Source organism: Ambystoma mexicanum, chromosome 6p (genome assembly GCF_040938575.1).
Source record: "Ambystoma mexicanum isolate Mex_15411 chromosome 6p, UKY_AmexF1_1, whole genome shotgun sequence".
NCBI classification, from domain to species: domain Eukaryota; kingdom Metazoa; phylum Chordata; class Amphibia; order Caudata; family Ambystomatidae; genus Ambystoma; species Ambystoma mexicanum.
In genome coordinates, this window is record NC_090935.1 from 1151619589 (window position 1) to 1151640726 (window position 21138).

Here is a 21138-nt window from a genome sequence, read left to right on the forward strand (position 1 = left end):
ATTTCGGATAAATTATACAATTGCACACAATGTACGTATCCCGTGTCTATATCACCAATGTTTATGCGTTTAATTTCTATCAATTTCGAATATAATGGTGAGGTTAGCCGCTAGCATAAGCAACATGGTACTTAAATATCCTCCCTTGTTCTGTCAGAGTTGAAAGCAGCAGCTGAAAACGATTTTGAATGCGCTGCTAAAAAGAATGACGCGGGCACGTCACAAACGAGCACTTGCTGACAGAAACATGGCGCATCACACACAAAAGGCATGCATGCTCCATGTTTGTGTCATGATGTCTTAGGCAGGTAGGGTGCCTGGAAAGGCTCGCACCTTGCCTGCCACGCAGTGTGGTGCCTGTGCGCGTGTGTGTGAATTCGCTGTACAGTATGTCTCTGTCGCCCTCTTATTGCCTTGAGGGCTGGAGCCTGGTGACGACAGATTACCATTCAGTGTAACCCCCGCCCTGCAGGGAGGGGGAGGAGAAACCGTGTGTACAGTAGGTGTTGCATTAAGATACCGGAGCCCTGGCTCAGGGAAGGGCAGGAGCCGGGAGGGAGGAATCTACCGCAGCCGTCGGGGAGGGGGAGGCATGCGAGCAGCCGCTCTCTGCTTGTGGAGCCTACGGTGAGGCTGCCGGTTGCATTGGACTGCGTCTCTTCAGGGTGACAGGACACAAGAGAAGCCACGGGCAGGCTCGGCAGGAAAGCAGCATCCCCGGTGTAAGGTAAGAGTCAAGTTTTCTTTGCTATCTCCTACAGTGCTGTGGTGCCGATTTGTATAGAAGTGCTGACATCAATGAAGGACACCGAGACCCGGCAATCGCAGCAGCCTGTTTTGTGATGTTTGAGGACTGGGGCGCTGAATAGACATCGGAGCCCCTGCTCGCAGCCGCTTCTACTGCACTACTCCGGGCGACCATGCTGAGACCTGACTGCATATCTGTACAGACCTGAGTGCAAGTGATGAGTCTGCAGAGAGGCTGAGTGCTCGCTGAGGGTGCTTACCCCGGAATCTGCTGAGGCCAACTACTTACCTACTGCTCTGTGTTCTGCCACTGCCATCTGCAATTCCTTTTGCTGTATGCTGCCACACGCATGCCCGGGGCTGTGCACTGCTACTCTTCCCACAGCTCCTGACTTGGATGTTGCCATCCGCGCAAATCCCCGTAGCACCCCAGCTATAGGTCCTGCTGTATTGCCCTGGGTCAGCCACCGGCACCAGGCTCCTACCCCCTGCCCTTGGTGCTGCCAATAGTACCCACCTGTGACCTCACTGACCCCAGTGCCACTGCTGTCCATTTTACACCCATGTACGCCCCGGGAGCAGCCACAATCCTTCATCTTCCCCGTGCCCTAGGTGCCACCACAGTTGCCAATCTCCCAGCACCGTCCTGCCGTCTGCCACCGCAGCCAATCACACACCTAACCCTTGCCATGCCAGCTGCCACCGCTGGCCGTCCCCGCCGCTGGACGCTGCCACTCTTGTTCCTCTGCTTTCTCTTTCACCGGGGGTGTCGTATTCCCTTCTAGGACCCAGTAGCCCAGAGCGCGGGAAGGGGGCGCAGCAGAGAGGTATTTATTGAATTATACCTTTCGTAGTTACCGGCTCCTCTCAGCGCCTCTGCCTTGTAAATGTTTGGAGGCAGGTGTATTGGTGTGGCAGCCCTACACATGTGGCTCGAACTATGATTCTATTAACTATTTTTTTTGCAGTGTGGGATTTTGAGTGTTGACAAAAAAATGCGTTTCGTACTATGCCAGTTTCCCAGGCTGAAGCTTTGCGTAGTGTCGCATTTGTTGTTATTGGTTTACCCGCTGCTTTCCTCGTGGGTGACTTGTTTATCGTGTGGTGCTCTGCCTGGCTCGGGTGGGAACGTTGTGTGTGTGGAGCGGCTGCGCAATGTGGAATCATTAGCATTAGTCAGAGAGTGCCCACTCAGTTTTAGAATGCACCTTAAAAGCATTCGTTTTTTTTATACGGCTTTACACGTCAGATTCCACCTGCTTCTAAGCTCCGTGATAAAGGAGCTATTCTTAGACAATGTCTTGGCCTTGTTTGGATGGGCTGAGTCGGGCCTTTGCGGATTCGAACTTGCAATCTGCCGGTTGGTTCCATGTCTAAGGCTGGCGCTTAACTCATTAAGCTATCCATACCACAAGAAGTCTAAGCTTTGTGAAATCCATGCCAGGAAGAGTACCCACAGTACTTGCCACTAAATGCCTCCCACGGGCTCAATATGGCCCTGCTTGAGGAGGGATTCTGGGTAATGTAGGACACCTTGGGAATGTAATAAGGTAAGGGAAAAGGCTCTTTAATGTCTGTTGGTGGGAAGTTGGATTCAACACATGGGTAAAATACCGACGGTGGTAAAATCCCCTCTGGTTAGAAAGGGTGTTAAAATTGCAAATGGTTGTTAGTGCTTTGCCACAAGTGGCGGTTGCATTACCAACAGTAATCTCTGCCTCGGAAGAAAAAACACCTAAACAATTGGCGAATTTCCACAAAACTCAGGTCAGAGCTAAGCTGGTCTATGGTCAAAACAAGAACTGGCTGCTGTTAGGCTAGTAGTAGACCAGGTTTGGTTCCTAATGGCAATAAAGGGGAAGTGGTTTGCGTTGCATGCATCCCCTCCCTTCTCCTAACATGCAAGTAGGCTATAGATGGTAGTACTTTTTTTTCCTGCTAGTTGTAGTTTTACTTCTAGCTTCATTTCTTAAATTGCTGGATATGTCATGTGTTTGTCATGCGGCTTTCCTACAGCACACATAACCCCCTAGTGGTTTTAAAGCACTCCGACCTGTCCGTGCAGAAGTGAATTGTGGCACCTGACCCAATATTCAAGAACCTAATACTATTCGCTGCCCTTGGCCTATGTTCCAGGATGGCTGCCATTTGTCTAAGATGGCATTCGCATTTGCGTTTCTTCTATAGCTCCTAGGGCATGCATTACAGTGATCATTCACCCCCTTTTGTAGGTACCCTTCTCCCCCCTGCTCCGCGAATGTGTCTTCTACCATTTGTGCTTTATTCAGTATCACCTATGGAGGTGGGAAGTCCCTGTCTCCTTTCCAACGCATCGCCTGAGGTGGCAGGTAGATCGTGGTCATTTGAGGAAACAGGGAACCGGGTCAAGGAGTGCGTGAAAAGGGGGAGAGTGAGAAGAGTCAGGGAGACAAAAAAAGTACAGACTTAGCTCACAACATGTAAGGAAATTAAAACATAAGGGTGAGTGATAGTGATCATTGGGATGAATGTATACTTTTCAGTGTTCTGACCAGAAGAAAATGTAATGAAAAGAAGGGACGAGCGCTTCCCTTATTGGCTTGCAGAACTTTCATAAAGGCCATTATTAGAGTGGTAGCAATATTACATAAGTCATGCTGTGGAATTGTGATTTCCTTGAGCTGTGCCCAAGAGTTCATGGGAGCTGTGGTTTGACAAATGATCCTATTGTACAAAAAATATGTTTCTTCTCTGGTACTTTGACCACAGCTGTAATTACCACTGGTGGTAGCACCATACTGCCAGCGGTAATATGTAAATGCAATACCACCCACATTGCCACCTGGCCCTGATGTAAATTTTGTGGAGTAGAGTGGTCATTTACACCGACAATATGTCTTACGTTTTGGGGCTGGTCGGGTGAACATTAGAGGAGCCACATTCTGTGATAATTTGGTCTGCAAATTAACCTGCGATCCCGTCACACTAACCCAACCATAGTATTTTGTACTATATAACCGTTCTATCCTTTGTAATGAAAGTACCACATCTATGTGTCCCTAATGGAGGGGCGAGTGTGTTATATGGTATACATTGCGTATCATGCTAGTATTTAATGTAACGTACCTGGCAATTGGACTACTCCAATATTCATATGCACTTTGCACGCTGCTTCTTGGTAAAGCACTTTTCATGTTCAGTACCTTCACATTGATTTCCTATGTACCTCGCGCACCGGAGAGTGGCCCCGGTAGAAGGTTTGGCTCTTAAACACACCGTTTAATAACTATATATGGAAAATACTCAGGACCAATGAAATTGCTGCCATCAGTCTACGAGGGAGACTCTCTCCAGTTCAGGGAGACATGTGCTGTTTGGAGAGGCGAAAGCCTTCGCCTGCAGGGTGCATAATGGCACCGCGGTAACACCCTGCCTCCTGGCGCGCACCGACTTGCGTGACAGAGCCATAAAAAGCATTTTAGTTCGTGAAATAGTGCGCCGTGTATAGCAACAGCGACTCCCGCCACGCCGTTGGCTGAGAGGCGCGCGCGTGCCTCGCCGTTGTCTCGGTGATCACGGCAGACGCAGGGCGCGCGGCACGACACGCTGCGCCTGCCCACCCGCGCGCGCCTCCACTCCCGGCAGCGGGACGTTAAAAATGTGAGGCCGTTACTGCAGCGTCATTCCATGTTTACAGAAATCCACCCGCCTCCCCCGAGGGACTTCGTGCACAAGCTTGCAGGTCATAGGCAGTGAACCCGAGGGGTCACGCTTGGTAGCACCGCGAGTGCTCTTTGTACTGCTCCCAGCAAGCCATTCTGAGCGTGTGCTGGTGTGCGGACCCTCAATTACTGTTTAGCTAAAAAAAAAACATAACCAGACCAACTGCCAAAAGTTTTCAACCATTTTTGATTACGAAGGCCCTGATTTACAAACATGTTTTCAAAGGGACTTTGCAATGTTTAATTTCTGTAAATCAGGCCCTGAATTTCAATAGATTATGGTCCACGTGCATGTTTATTTTTACCAAAAGCTGCGATGAAACCTCTCTACACGTGGAGAGAAAGTAGCTCCTGACAGTGGGCTCTGTAACAGGTGTATTGGCCTATGGCGTCTAACATGGGATGGTGGCTGCGCCCTGTCGCTGCTCTTCATGTTTTAAGGTTTCAGCCAATAAGCTATGGTTGTTCAAAGTTTGCTTATCTGGGTTTTAGGCTGGATGGCGTCCAGCTTTCTGGCAATCATTTCAGTGGAAAATGCTACCGTGAAATTGAAGCTGTTGCCTTCTTGGTATTGAATGCCAATCCTGCCATCTTTGGTGGTGCTTCTTAAAGCCACGCATTGTTTTTTTGAGAAGGGTTATTTTCAACTAAATACGACAGCACATGGAGACGTGTGTGATTAAGGGAGAAGGCACATGTTGATATTCATTTTTGATTTTACACGCTTGCAAAATTGCACTTCCCATCTTTCTGGATTCTACCAATGTATGAAAAAGCTGTTCCAATTCTTATATGCAGGCAGTCAATTTGAAAAGGTATGGCTCGAGCACTGTTGTATTATGAATCTACTCCCCATTTTTCTATGATCTAATTAGTTCTTGGGATCCTCACATCACGGGTGGACAAAATGGCTGATTTTCTTACTGCGGACAGAAAAACCTGTCACCTCCGACTATGTTATGGCAAGTTGGCATGCACAATTTCCCTCTTTTTGTGTGATTTTTGACAGAACGCAGGAATGTTTCGGCTAATTGTAAGCCAAAAAAAGCGTTGGCCTCCTAATAAGCAGTAGTGTTTGTGTGCCTAACGGAAAAAAGGTGTCGAAACATTTGTTACAGCCGAAGTGGCCGAATCAGCAGGAATATCCCCCCCCCCCCGCCGTGTGGAATTATGGGTGTACATTGCCAGTTCCACTCCACTGTCAGATGCCTCGCCCACCCCACTCACAACACTGTACAGACAGATTTAATCTACAGGTGTGTGGATAGAACTCTGAACATTCTTTCCCCACACCTACATGACCTCATCCACTCATAACTACCGTCAACCCTTGAACAGGCCCGGGTAATTGCCCTTAACAAAACCTCATCATGAATAAAGAAATCCATGACGAGTTCCTCTTCGCCATGCCAACCTGTATAAACACAGGCATTGCAAAAGAACAGTAGGGCTTAAATCAGTTACTAGCAGCTGGGAAACACACAGGCACTCACACACAGTGTTCCAGCCAAGACACACACACTGTACAACATTCAAGGCATATGTAAACACTATTAGCAAAAACTCCACACCTCTCATTAAACCATGTTTCGCTATGATGAGGGTGACTACAACATTCAAATCCAGCCTTTGTGCGGGTTCGATTTTCAATTTCGGGCCATTTTTTGAAAACATTTTTGGCAGTCAGCTTGTCTCGTTTTGCGTTTTATGGTAATCCAGCAAAAACAAGGCAAGTGACTGCTCTGACTTTGAAAGGAATGTGTTTGAGAGCGAAACGTGAACATTTAATTCCAAATGAGTCCCTGACAAGTGTTAAACGAACGTGTACCTTGATTACCAAGTAGTCCTTGGCATTCATCGAGTATGTGCATTTTTGAACATTAATCCGGTGTAACACACCAGGCACTGCAGTGAGGTTTATGCCCGTGAACATAAGAAAAAAATACCTGAAATGGAGCAAAACTCTAGTAAAACGGAACAAATAGCAGTTTGGTAAAAATCGGAATTGGCAAAAAAAAATGCCGGTTATGGTTAGGTATAGTTGGCGAGTGGGGCAAGTGAAAGTCAAAAGAGTTAATGAGGGTGGACCCTTCTATTGCCATCAAATAAAGGTGTACATGTAAACCAATCCTTTTTGCCAGCATGCATTTGGGAGGCAAACGCATAGTCCCCAAGGCAGTGGAATATGTGATGTCGGCCTGCTGGGTTGCATGCAGGCCCGACATTCAGGGGTATGCCTTGCAGGCCGCCGGTGGCGCGAAGCGCAATGGTATCGCAAAGACGACACGACCACTTGGTTGGATGCATAAACCCGGACTGGCGTTCTAACTCCAGTTCCGGTGATTCCTTTATTTCCGGCGTGTCACGTGACCCAGAACTAACTGGGCACGTGACACCACATTCCTCCCCAACTTGGAGGTGTTTATACAACTGTTAAACATCAACAATTAACTGGGCATTACATAGTCAGATGTCTCTGAGTTCATCTTGGCAGGGTTTTCTGGAGGTAGACTCCGTCTACTACGTATCCTTGGAGACGGGATGATGGTCTGGGCCTTTCTCTCAAAAGGTATCGTGTGCCGCTTCTCTCGGGTACGTCCGCTCTTGGGGTCACAAGCTCGGTCTGGTCTTCTTGCGGGTGTGGTGCCTCAGTGGCACGGGTCATGGATGATATTTGGCCCTGGGGTGTGTGAGGTGTTATCGCCTCGCTTCTTGGGGACATTGGGTGCTCTTCCCATAGTTCGGCTGGTACTCTCCTGAAGTGTGGCACGTTTCTTGTCACCGTCTCGCTCCCTCGGGTGGCGGTGACCATGCTGTGGTTTGTCGCGCTGACCGTCCATGGTTGGAGCTCAAAGTTGAGGGACATTTTCTTGGGCGTTGCTCGGTTTTTGACGATCACAGTATCACCCAGTGTTAGCTCTCTGTGACGGGCTCGCCTGGCAATGCTCTCTTGCTCGTTCCGCCTCCGCCGCATGGCATCTATGGCTGGGATGTCTGGTTCCGGAGCTACCCACTGAGGGTGTATGGGAAGCTCTGCTTGTATAGGTACCCCGAGCATCAGGGCTGCCGGGCTGATGCCGGTGGAGGAGTGCAGGGTTTGCCTATGTGTCCTTAGGAATCGGTATACGGCCTTCAGCCATGGATGTCCTTTTTCTTTGGTGATGCAAATGACTTTATTAAGCGACCCCATGAATCTTTCTGCGTCGCCATTCGCTTGGGGCCATCTTGGGGTGATTCGTTGGTGTTTGACGTTTATGTCTTTGAAGAACTCCCGCAATTCTTGGCTGGTGAACGATGGACCGTTGTCGCTCTTCACTTTTCTCGGGATTCCATGTGTCGCGAAGATCTTCTCTAGCGTGAGGATTGTGGTCTCCGCGTTAGTGGACGCTACGTGTTCTACTTCAGGATATCTACTGAACTCGTCAATCACCACGAGTAGGTATCCTTCGCCGGCGATTGTGCAGTGATCCATGCTGACTGCGTCCCACCGCTTGCTGCTTCTCGGGGCGCTGCTGATCGGCTATGGGTTCTCGGGCCTCCTGGAAGCTTGGCAAGCAGCACAGGATTCCACTAGCTCCACTACTCTTTGTTGAATGTTGGGCATCCACATTCTGGACTTGAGGTATGCCGCAGTCTTGATGACGCCCTGGTGTCCGCTGTGTGCTAGCCGAAGGGCTCTCTCTTCAAGTGACGTAGGTAGCACGATGCCGTGGCCTTTGAGGAGCACTCCTCAGGGGCTACGGTGAGTTTGTGTCGTATTCCGAATAGCGCTCGGAGCTTGGCCTGAGCAGATGTGGTGCGTTGAGCCATGGACGTGAGGTAGGTCTTCCAGTTTCCTGACTGGATGGCAGCGGTGGCGTGTTGCAAGATGGTGTCCACTTCTGTCTCACATGCCACTTCCTGTAGGGTCATGGCTCGTGGTCAGGCGCAGGCGACCACGTGGCATACGTGTTTGTCAGTTTCTTTTGAATGGCGTTGTTCTCCTTCAGTGGCAGGCCTCGGGTGACGGGACCAGTAGTCCGCTGGGTTATCTGTCCCTGGGCGATAGTCAACCTCTATGTTATAGGACTGCAGCTGCAGCATCCATTTCTCAATGCGTGCTGGTGGGTGAGGAGCGGATCCTCGGAATATCGGGATCAGGGGTTTGTGATCCGACAAGACTTTTGCTTTCTTTCCTAGCAGGTATACTTTGAAATGCGGCAACCCCACAGGATGGCAAGGGCTTCCTTCTCTATGTGGGCATAGTTCTGTTCTGGTTTGGTGAGTGTTCGACTGGCGATTGCAATGGGGAACACATTGCCTTCATTGTCCGTCTGGGTTAGTACCGCTCCCAGGCCAACCGGGCTGGCATCCACGAGGAGTTCGGTGTGTCTTTCTACGTTGAAGAACGCCATGGTTGTGGATGCCGACAAAGTGTCCTTAATTTGTTGAAACGCCTGTTGGTGGGACGATGTCCATTCCCACTTCTGGTCCTTCTTGGTCAGTTCTCGGAGTGGGCTTGCGATGTTGGCGAGGTCTGGAATAAACCGTGCACAGTATGTCGCCATTCCCATAAAACTCCTCACCTCCGTGGCAGACTGAGGTGCTTTTGTGTTCTTTATGTCATTGACCTTGGCAGGGTCAGGGGATACGCCTTTTGCACTGAAGATGTACCCAAAGAAACATAGTTCTTCTTTTGCGAATTCACATTTTTCTGCGTTCAGCGTTAAACCTGCTGCTTCTAGTCTGCCCAGGACTGCTGCCAATCATTTGTGGTGCTTTCTCTCGTTTGACGCGTACACCAAAATGTCGTCGCTGACGTTGGTGGTGCCTTCTAGGCCAGTGATGACCCTGCGGATTTCGTGTTGGAATACTTCTGCGGCTGACGAAATTCCAAAATTAAGCCGTTTATACCTCATGAGACCAAGGTGAGAGGAGAATGTGGTGCTATATCTTGAGTCTCTGGCTAATCTGAGCTGGTGGTAGCCGGATCTGAGGTCAAGTTTGCTGAATATTGTGGCTCCTGTGAGATCTACAATGAGCTCATCTATCGTTGGGGTTATGTGGCGTTCTCTTCCAATCGCTGCATTGGGAAGTCTCAAGTCTATACAAATTCTTACTGCGTTGGGTTGCTTAGGTTTTTGGGCTACCACCATGGGCGATACCCACGGGGTTGGTCCTGATGTTCTTTCAATTATTCCTGCTTCTTCAAGCTTTGCCAGTTCCTTTTCTACTGCTTCTCTCAGATGGAATGGTATCCGTCGGTGCCGTACGGCTTTCGGTTCTATGGTAGGGTCTATATGAAGCTTGATTGTTCGGCCTTTTAGACACCCAATGCCTTGAAATAGTTTCTTGTGTTGTTGCAGTAGGTCATCGAGTTCGTTGTGTTGAAGGTTGAAAGCAAAATGGATTAGTTTTAGCTTTTCCGCTGTCCTGCAGCTTAGCAGTGTCTCACAGCCGGCATCTACGACATAGATGCGCGCTCGACAATTGGTATTCTTGTGGGCGAAGTCTGACTTGAAGGACCCTTGCACGGGCAGGGGTTTCTTACATCCATAGGCGTATAGCCGGACCTTCTTCTTGTGCAGCGTAGGCTTCGGGTGAAGCTTGCTGAATGCCGTCACTGGCATTACATTGACCGTTGCACCATTGTCGATAACTACTTTTAGTGGCTCACCATTTGAAATGACTGTGCACGATGGCCTCTTCCTTTGTCGTGACCGATGCGGTTCAACGGCGGAATTGTGGTGTACCCGGTGTATCCGTTTGTTCCCTTTTTCTCTGTCTGTCTCTCCTCTCGGGGGATGCACTGTCATCGCTGTCGTTGCTCTCGCTCGTGTCTGGGGACCTCTGAGAATGGTCCACTGCTCTGGCTTTTCCTTTCCGGTCTGATTGGTATGACGATTCTCTTGGTGCGAACTTCTTCCGGCGCTCTTGTGCAGGTCGCGAGTTGGGTTCCTTGTCGTTTCGGTTTGGCGGGTTTAGGCAGACGGCAGCATAATGATTGAGACAGTTGCATTTTCTGCACGTGGATCCCCATGCCGGGCAGGATTCTCCCTTGTGCCATGGGCCGCCGCACCATTTGCAGGATTTGTCTCTCCCCTGCGGCATGTTAGTTTTCTGGCCATGCTTCGTACGAGTGTTCTGGTGCTTGGATATAGCTGCAATATCTTCTGTTGGCTTGGGATTGTCAAGTGGGAGTCTTTGGATCGCTGCTTCGATCACCGCTACCTGGTCTTCTGTCTGCTCATGCAGGCGTGCCATTTCCAGGATGCGGGACAGGCGTATTTTCTTCTCTGAGAGTACGGCTCTTCTTAATTTCTCTGAGGACATGCCGTTGATTATTTGGAGGTGGATGGCAAACTCTTCATCAGGGAACTCACAGCCTACTGCCATTTTGCGAAGGCGAGCATGAAATTTGTCCATTGTTTCTTTTTCCCGCTGCCTGGCCATGCAGAAATTAAAACGTTCATAGTCAGGGTTGAGATCTGGCTTGAACATGTTTGTTAGCACAGCCTTGACTGCGTCGTAGTTGTTGTCGTCTCCACGGTCAGGGGTGGCATTAAATAGGCGTAGGGCAGCCGCCCCGACATTGAGCAAGAGGAAGGTGCGCTTCTTCTTTGCTATGGTGAGGTCCCTTGCATCGAGGTGCATTTTGAATTGTTGCAGCCAGATTTCCCATCTGATGGCTGCCCCTGAGGTAAATGGGTCAAACGGCGGCATGAGCGTGGTTAATGCTGGGTCAGGGTGGTCCGTGGTGAGGCTATTTCTGTTGGATGAGCTCGTGCTGGCCCTCACGGGGCTAGTTTCAGAACTTGACATGGTGCTGGGGTTTCTGATAGGATGTTACTTTCCTGTGAGGGTGGTTGCAGGGGTACACTCACCGGTGCGTGCTGCTCCCCGTGTTGGCGCTGGTTGTTCTGGGGCCTTGTGCACTGAATATCCGGGCAGCTACAGTCTTTCCAGAAAACACAAAAGGATCACATGTCTTTTCCCTTTGTTCTGTGGCTGGTATTATGCAGTGTTAGGTTTGTGGATGTTCATTCCCTTGGTCAAGTTCAGTGATGGTTCTATAGTGTTGGAGAATGACTGTGAGGGCCCTGCTGGAACGTGTGTCAATACGCGGCCTTTTGGAATGTTGGAGGATGTTTTCCAACGTCGTTGCAGCTGATGGACGTTACGGTCGGAGCGTGTGTGTTGCACTGGCCGACACGCGGCCTTACGGGACGTTGCTGCTGATGCGCGTGTTACCTGTGGCCTTCTTACGGTGCAGATGGTTCGCGTATGCTACGCGGCTTCGTTCCTCTGATGGAACGGAGTGCTGGCGTTGCGCCACACGTCCTGCTTCGCTGGTCTGGCCGACACGCGGCCCTGCAGACAATGTTCGGATCCGCAGCTGTGGTCAGCACGGGCCAGCCGGTGCGCGATAGATCGCGCGGCTCCGCAGAGGCAACGGCCTCCGTGCGTTGAGAGGCAACGGCCTCCGTGCGATGAGAGGAGGCGTGGTCACGCGTGGCTCTCACTGCAGCCTCGTCGCCAGTGTGATGTCGGCCTGCTGGGTTGCATGCAGGCCCGACATTCAGGGGTATGCCTTGCAGGCCGCCGGTGGCGCGCAGCGCAATGGTATCGCAGACAAAGACGACACGACCACTTGGTTGGATGCATAAACCCGGACTGGCGTTCTAACGCCAGTTCCGGTGGTTCCTTTATTTCCGGCGTGTCACGTGACCCGGAACTAACTGGGCACGTGACACCACAGAATAGACTTCCAATGCAAGCGATGTGTTTTGGCCATGGCAAAATATACGACGTGGCGCATCCCTCCCTGCAGTGGACTGTGTCACAAGTGTACATTTGTGGTGTGCTGGTGTGCAGTGTTGAGGAATAGGGGGTTCAATGGCCAATATATGGAGAACCACACACGTAGTGATTATCCCTGAACCCCCACCTATGTATGACTCTTGACTCTTTACATAGCCACTTCTGTTCAATTATCGACTTTAAGAGGCTGGAGTTCATAGAAGCCATTTAAGACCCTTAACCGGGCGTGTACAATCAGAACACAGGGACGGTGTGAAGTGGAGTGCGTTTGGGCCAGGGATATTAGGGAGGGGGGAATCAGGCCATGTTTTTCCAGTCTGCCGCCAGAGGAAAAAAGGGCACACGAGAAGTGGCATCTTTGCCGAAAAAAGCTTACCTTGAAATTGTGCTTTTGATGAACAAAACTTATCCCTGTTTGTACTTCCAGCCCCACCCTCACTGCATCTAAACCCAACCCAGCTTCACTCTTCCTTAGCTCTCCCTTCCCAATTGCGATTTATTGACCCCGTCATTTTATTTTTTGGGCATGATACCAGTTTTGTTATATTAGCTGGTTAGGCCGTGTTACATTAGGTTATATCATGTCATGTGTCGTTATGCCAATAACTCCTTAATGTCAAATGTCGAGCACTTTGAAGCAGTGATAAAGTGGCATCTTGCATGCCATAAAACACCCAAATAAATAATACACACGAGCGGCACTGAGTTCCTGAAAAAGGCCATAACACCCAAAGTAGACCTACAAATGTAAGCAGAGGCCGCACCTCTGTTGGAATTATGAATTAAGATCACCCCGGTGCCCCCTATTGAAAGAACAACATACATGCAGTCCAGGATGAGAAGGGTAGACAAGCCTGCATTATGCAGATTCGTTGTGAGAAGAGCGCAACCTCCGCTCAAGAGGAATGCTACACCACTTTAACCATCCCCATGAAGTTCCTAGCAGGCCTCGTGAACTTCCAGGAAGCTCGGTCCAGGGCTTTGCTACCAGCAGACCACAAACCCTACCTTTCCTTTAAAGGTCCGTATTTCCTCCCAGCTTTTCTGTCTATAGAACCTGGTGGTTCGGGGCCTTGGGGACAAGTAGAATGGCAAATACATGTGCATATGTGAAATTTCTGGCAATAGATTTTGCTGAAAGAAGGTGGCAACAATTGCAATGGAGACAATCATTAAATATTGCATAGTTCTATTGATCTGGTGTTCTTTTTTTGCCAGCCCCTTTTCTGTAGAACCTTTAGTAAACATTCAAAAATGTGCTGTTCTATTCCCCTGCCACATAAGAAAAATGGTGTCTCTCGATTTAGCAGCATAAACATTTACGTATATAATTTCCTTAAAGAATTCAATTGTACCTTATATATAACAAACTTTACAGGCATTGCAACCAATTAACTTCATTTGAAATAGGGATCAACCATTGATTCAATTTTATTAGTAGAAAAAATGACAACATATATGAAATGTTAAAATAGAACACAGACCACAAGAGACAATCAATGACAAATATAAAACATCAACAAGAATCAATAACGTGTAAAACCCTGCAAAAAAGTGCATCAGGCATGCAGGCCTATATACCTAGCCACAAAGGTGATTATGCAATATTTCATCAATGTCAACCTAATATAAAGTGATAAATGCAGCTATAAAGTGCAATCAGCAGAAGTGTACAACAGAATGGTCTAATGATAAATAGGCCTCAGAGTGTGCCGAGATGTGTCTTTCAAGAAAATGCCAACGGTCAATAGTAAGCAGACACTTCTAACTGTAGATAGGTTTCAAAACCATTTGTAGTGGACAACAAGCGTCAAATTACTTATTTGTGGATAGGTGTGTAGGCCTGATTGTCTGAAGACCTTTATTGCGGGTTTTACACATGTTATTGATACTTGTTGATGTTGTATATTTGTCCTTGATTGTTTCTTGTGGTCTGTGTTCTATTTCAACATTTGATACATGTTGTCGTAATTATTTCTACTAATAAAATTGAATTAATGGTCGATCCCTATTTCAAAAGAAGTTAATTGGTTCTAATGCCTATAAACGTTGATATATATTATAGGGTACAATTGAATTCGTAAGGAAATAATATACTTAAATGTTTATGCTGCTATCTTGTGAGACACTATTTTTCTGTATTATGTGTGAATATTACCCCAGGGGTCTACGAGTGACAGGGTACACCCATCCATTAGGTTTTTGGTTCTATTCCCCTGTCCATGGTTTAACACACCAAGGCTCCCTGGCGTTGTGGAAGACGTAAACGCCTGACTACCCCTGAGCTAAAGACATATATCAGTAAAACATTTGACACAAAAGGGTGTCTGACTGTCATTGCATGGAGGACAAGCATATGGTCCTTCCCTCTTGAACTACACTCCTTGTCACAAATCCCCTTCGCCACACATACAGTCTAATGAGCACATCCTATGTAGGGAGCACAGGTATATTTTCTGTCTACGGAGAGCTATGCATTGATAGCCTACTCCCAAGTAAGGCACAACACGCTGTCTCACAGACAACTAGAATAAAGTCTAACATGACATGACGCAGAACAAACTCTTAATTAAAACCCCCTTTGACATCAAGTGGCCAGCCAGACTGTAGTTTAAAGTATTACTTTTACAACTCCATTCCACTAACTTCTGTTACCAACAACGTTCACCTTTATACGCAGAGTCTAGTCTTGGCTAGGTAGGCCTTAAGAGTGATTTATGAGCCAGTTAATGCTGGAGTGATCATTTTCAATGTTTGTTCTGCAAGGAAGCTAGAGATGCCTGCATGTCTGACGGGGTGCAGTTTGCAATTACTGAAAAAAAAGTCGCTGCATTTGGGAAAAACAGCCAACACGTGTTTCGGCCAAAGGAAGGGTTTTTGTCAAGGCAAATGAGGTGGCCTATGCGGTCCACCAAGAGACTTTGTCCTTCTGTTGGAGAACCAATGACTGAATTAGTTAGGGGACTAAACAAGCTCAGCTTTGGTGGCTGATTCGAGGTGACACGTACCTCTTTAACAGGCACGCTATCACAAGCAATTTACTGCAATTTCTCTTGCGTGCTGCGTGTGCTGGGATTCAGGACAAGGCAACACGTCGGTGCTTAAGGGGCCTGAACAATATGGAAACTGTAAAATCGATGCGTGGCCATGTGAAGCAGATACGTGGTGAGCCTTTTGCGTTCAGCGGTTACGCTTTGCAGAACTGAATGCTGAAGGCTCGCTGCATATCCGCTCCAAATGGCCACACAACAATCTTACGGTTTCAAAATTGCCCAATTCGTTTTGTTGCCTTTTGTATTTTGCTTGATTCCTGCGCATCCTTAATGACCAATAACAACTGTTTTAATATGCAACAGGTAGATTCAGCAAAGTCAGAAAAAACTGCATTTAGTTACAACAGCCAAGGGATTTCAAATGCACCTGTTTTACTCATTGCATATGTTATATGGGATTGTGTCAGAACTGCTTTATTATTGGTCCAGATTCTCAACCATTGTGGTACGGATTCCGCTACCATGTCATCTGCCAAACATGACATGCCCAACTCAAGATGGCTGCCATCATTTGCAGCTGACTGTGGAAATCCTAAAATGGTTTTAAGACAGTTGTTCTCAGTCACTTGGATATCATGCGTATTCCCAAAGCCCAATAACAAGGCTCCTTATTTGGCCACTGCTCCTGCTTTGCTGCAGAACACTTTTTTTTATTAGGTCTACGGGTTTCTCTTTTGACATATTCATTCACTATGAAAATAAAAACAATCATGAAACTGCTACCAAAACAACACTTTATACTTCAGTTGGAAAAGGACAGTCTAAATTCCATAGTGAGATGGAGTTTTCAACCCAACGTTGCAAAAAGAATTGTTGCAAATAAAATAACTACCAACTATAGCTGGGAAAATGTGCACGGTGGTCTAAAATCTCGGCTCCGTTACTTAACCGAAGTGTGTGTTCCCGGGTAAAGCATGCTATCTCAGTGTGTCTTATTTGTAGTGATGGCTCGTGCGTATTGGGCAATGGCATGCCGACCTGCCACCTATCATGAAGCAGCCACCAGACAGAGAGAGAGCGGAAGCAGGGGAACGTGGGTTCCCGTTGCAATCTGCAGTTCCTCAGCACGCATGCGCAGCCGGCCATGCAAAGCCCGGGCCTTTTTTCCCTCATCCCTCCATCGCCCATTGGGGAAGCAGGCTGGGGAAGTGCACTGCCAGATATGAGTAGGGGCTGTTGTTCACCTGCCGCACAGTTGCTGGGCCTGGGGCATTAGTACCTGGCACTCCAGCTCCATGTGTACGTGTAGGAATAACGAAGCTAGTTCTGCGTCCACTCTTCTATGTACATGGTGCACAAGAGCCGGAGGGCCCGAAGCAGATGCGGAGGAGGCGTAGAGTCCAAATTTGGTGAGACATATTTGTGTATGCATGCTTGTGAGGGTTTGTATGTATGTGTGCGCCCATGCAAGGGGTTGCCTGTCTACATCAGTGCACATGTGAATAAGGGTGCCATGTGAATGTTGTGCATGGTGTGAATGAGAATTCAGTATGAATGTTCTGTATGGGTGTGCTTGCGAATGAGAGAGAAGCTACATGTGCTTGTGAAAGTGTGCGTGAATGTGTATGAATGTATGTGTGTGTGCGGACCCCAGAAGCACGGCTGTGAAGCCATTGGGCAGCCAGCATGGATATTTCTTTACAGTGGCATGACACGTTTTACGGGCATTATATGGACAATGCCTACTTAATGACTGTTCCTACGTGGAGGTGGGGCTGGGGAGGGGAGACTACACTGGGGCCGCCAGAATGAGTTTTCTTTTACAGTGGTGTGGCATGGTTTATTACCATTATGTAGGCAAGGCCATCGTGTGCAGTGTTCTTCTGGAGTTGAGGGGTTGGGGAAGGGTGACTACATTGGGGCAGCAGTGTAGAGGTTTCAACACAGTGGCATGGCACGTTGTATTAGCATTATATGGGCAAAACCATCTTCAGGAGGGTTCTTATATACTGGAGGGGATGGGTAGGGTGGACTACATTGGGCCAGCCAGTGTGGATGTTTTTTTTTTACAGTGGGATGGCATGTTTTACTGGCATATTGGCAAATCCAACTTGATTAATATTTTTACATAGAATTCTGGCTTGTGTGATGCGTCTTTTTATGCATCCATACTGGCTTATATAGGCCTAAATTGTTGCAGCCAGAGTGGTCCTGCCCTTACAATGCATTGGCATTTTTACTGGCATTCTGGGAAAAGTCAACAGGGGTATGTTCTTATGTAGAGAGACTGACGTGTGAGTACAGCTAGCATAGTCATGTTTCCTTATATTATCATTACTGGCACTATGGTTAAAGTAAACATGAGTATGTTCTTATGTGGGAATTCTAGCCATATATAGGCCAGCCAGCATGAAAATGAATAATACTGGCATATAATGTGGGAAAGGCAGCAGGGCATTGCGTTGGAAAGTATTCACGTGCATTGTTGGTGACTAGCCACGAATTGCATCTTGATTATTTGAAAGATGTCACAGATTGCAGGTGCGTGGGGAGATCTCCCCGAATCCTGCTTAGTTGGATCGGGCTGCCACACTACAGTCGACCACCCCCATATACTCATAGAAAAGGTTTTTGCCCCTCCATTCCGCAGCCACTCCCCCTTGTTTGTCATAATTAGAAGTCCCTAGAACCGAATTAGCTCACAGTGTTCACTACTGAAAGAAAGCCTAACTCATGATAGCACCACATAGTTAAAACCAGTGACCATTCATTTGCTGGGCATCGCAAAGTTTATTGATCTCTTGGCTTACTTCTGGCAACTTAAATGTAACTTCCCACGACCCCCTTGGATATTTAAGACTCAATAGGTGCTATCATTACAGCAGCGGTCTTGGAAGCCCCCACCCCAAGGACTGTGTGCTGCTCCATGGCTTGCAGTGACATTCAGCGGTGCGGTGGGCATTTGTATTATATGTTTACTGTGGGGACAGCTGAGGCTTCCAGGGAATACCCACTTGCAGGCTCTGCAGCCTCACCCAGGCACCAAGAGGGTTGTGCCAGCAGTTGACCGCTCTCCACGGGCGTTGGATGCATGCAGGATCAGTTCGGGCCTTTTTGCTTCTAGGAACATGGCGTCGGCCTTCAGCTGTTCGCACACCCCGCAGGCGATCGCTTTCATTCAGCTGGGCAGGGCAAGAACTGGCTTCAGAAGTACAGCTTCACGGGACAACCTGTTTCCCACGCCCCGACCGGCAGAGACAGATAAGAAGTCAAGTTTCACTTCCTCCCTGTTTTCAAAAACACGCCCATGCATTTGCCACTGAACGGGGACGTACTTTCCCAAAGGGCTACGGCACAGTAATGCTCTTTCTGTGCCTTTCGCAGGCCATTTGTTTTTGGGGAGGCATTTTGGACAAAAGGAAGGCATTCTCCCCTCTGTGGCAATACATGGGATGTTTTAGGCCGTGCTTTGACAACTCGAGTGGCTCTGACACCTGTGTTATCCGCTCCAAATGGTGGGGGTTTCCGGGCACTCTTGAACGTGCTTATCTTTTTTATTTTTTAAACGTGGTCTATTCTGGAAGAATGGTTTGTGCATGAAGTAAATAGCTACATAAAAGGATGAAATATATACATTTATGACGGCACGAAAAGCAGATTTTCACTGTCACGAAACGACTGCTTCCATGACAGATAATTCTATTTTACCGTGTCTATTATATAGTGGCCCCTTGGTCCTGTATGTCAGTGCACAGCTTAACTTGTCATGGGCTAGGGCACACCCACACCTGCGCAGCTTTTTACAAAGAGCAACTGCTTATCATAAACTTGGGAAGTGGTGATATAGAGAGGGTGTCTCTAAAACGAGATGTGAGATGTAGACTGAGCTGGAGGTTGGGGGACTAGGTAATGGGCAGAGGAGCAGGGACAGAAGGGTTGTGGAGGTTGGGAGATTAGGTAATGGGCAGAGGAGCAAGGACCGAAGGGTTGCTGAGGTTAGGAGATTAGGTAATGGGCAGAGGAACAAGGACTGAAGGCTTGTGGAAGCTGGGGGACTAGGTAATGGGCAGAGGAGCAAGGACAGATGGGTTGTGGAGGTTGGGGACTAGGTAATGGACAGAGGAGCAAGGGCAGATGGGTTGTGGAGGTTGGGGACTAGGTAACGGGCAGAGGAGCAATGACAGAATAGTTGTGGAGGTTCAGGGACTAGGTAACGGGCAGAGGAGCAACGGCAGAAGGGTTGTGGAGGTTAGGAGATTAGGCAATGGGCAGAGGAACAAGGACCGAAGGGTTGTGGAAGCTGGGAGACTAGGTAATGGGCAGAGGAGCAAGGGCAGATGGGTTGTGGAGGTTGGGGACTAGGTAATGGACAGAGGAGCAAGGACAGATGGGTTGTGGAGGTTGGGGGACTAGGTAACGGGCAGAGGAGCAAGGACAGAAGAGTTGTGGAGGTGTGGGGATTAGGTAATGGACAGATGAGCAAATACAGAAGGGTTGTGGAGGTGTGGGGATTAGGTAATGGGCAGAGGAGCAAGGACAGAAGGGTTGCAGGGGTAGGGAGATTAGGTAATGGGCAGAGGAGCAAGGACAGAAGGTTTGTGGAGGTTGGGAGATTAGGTAATGGGCAGAGGAGCAAAGACAGAAGGGTTGTGGAGGTTAGATTAGGTAATGGGCAGAGGAACAAGGACTGAAGGGTTGTGGAGGCTGGGGTGTGAAAACAAAATAAAAATATCGAGGCTGAGTACCCCAAAAGGAAATACACCGAACACGGGTTACAAAGGAACATATAAAGTACTTTATTTTATACTGAATCCAGTTACAAAAACAGAGCAAAATCAGATAGCTATCGGCCCTCAGTACAACACAACGAACTCCAGCGTGGTTCAGTGTGTTCAGTGAGAGATGCTGTACATTAGAATGCATTGGCTTTTTATACACTTTGTGAGCACGATGTCCAGCCCCACTTCGGGTTAATATTCCACTTAATACATCACCGATCTACGGTTCATGCCAAGTCTCGAACAACCGCATATAACTGGTTCGCTTTTAATACATGTATCAACAAGCCTATACAGCAACTGTGTAATATGGGATTTTCCAGGTTAGTCTTCTTAAACCTTAATACAATGCAGTTAAACAAGTGTTCTATGTTCAGTATTTGAATACATTGTTTTTATAGTATACTAGTGGATTAGTTTCTTTACACGAGTAATCCCTTACACACAAGTCAATGAAGGACAAGGTCTCAGTTCACGACCTCAACAAGTGGCCTGCAGGCAAGTTACATTTAGCTATGTACAGAGGTCAAGACGGCCATGTTGTATTTTGGAATGACATCGTCCACCATTTTAACTCACAGGGTGACTTTTACAAAGTGAATCCTAAAATGGCAGATTGGCCTAAAATGGCGGTTTACATTAATTTAAGGTCAGGACCTTGCAACACGGATTCTTTCGCAAGCAACTTTCGAGCAGCTTGGCGTAGGCCAATATACATATATTTATTGCAATAGGAGGCACGATATAATTTTTCTTTTGACAAACCCTCCTTTTGGCCTATGCCAAGTGCTAAAACTACTTTGGATCTCCTTGCAAATAACTCCATGCATCATCGTCCATGCACCCAGAATCACTGTCGGAAATATCTATTGCCATTAGGTAATTTGCTAAAATTTCTTTCAACACATATTCTTTGGATGTTTTATCAGGGGCATACACTTTATGTCCTATCAAACCTATCGCTTGTGCGCAACATCCCCCTAGCATGGAACACATACCAGGTAGACACTGAATGCAGCAACAAAGAAACAACAGGATTCCCAAAATAATTAGCAGGACCGAAAGTACCTTCCAACCCCAAGATCGCAAGAAGTCCCAGAACCAAGCGCTTAGATCCCA

The 21138-nt window shown here is 47.9% G+C and overlaps 1 protein-coding gene across 3 annotated transcripts in view; it reads left to right on the forward strand.

The window, feature by feature from the left end:
- The first annotated feature begins 280 nt into the window (after positions 1 to 280).
- Positions 281 to 21138, forward strand: part of PIP5K1B (phosphatidylinositol-4-phosphate 5-kinase type 1 beta) — a 792190-nt gene continuing 771332 nt past the window's right edge. For all 3 annotated transcript variants that reach the window (XM_069625767.1, XM_069625768.1, XM_069625766.1), the window contains exon 1: positions 281 to 727. The gene's annotated coding sequence lies outside the window, so the exon portion shown is untranslated. The remainder of the gene's footprint in view (positions 728 to 21138) is intronic.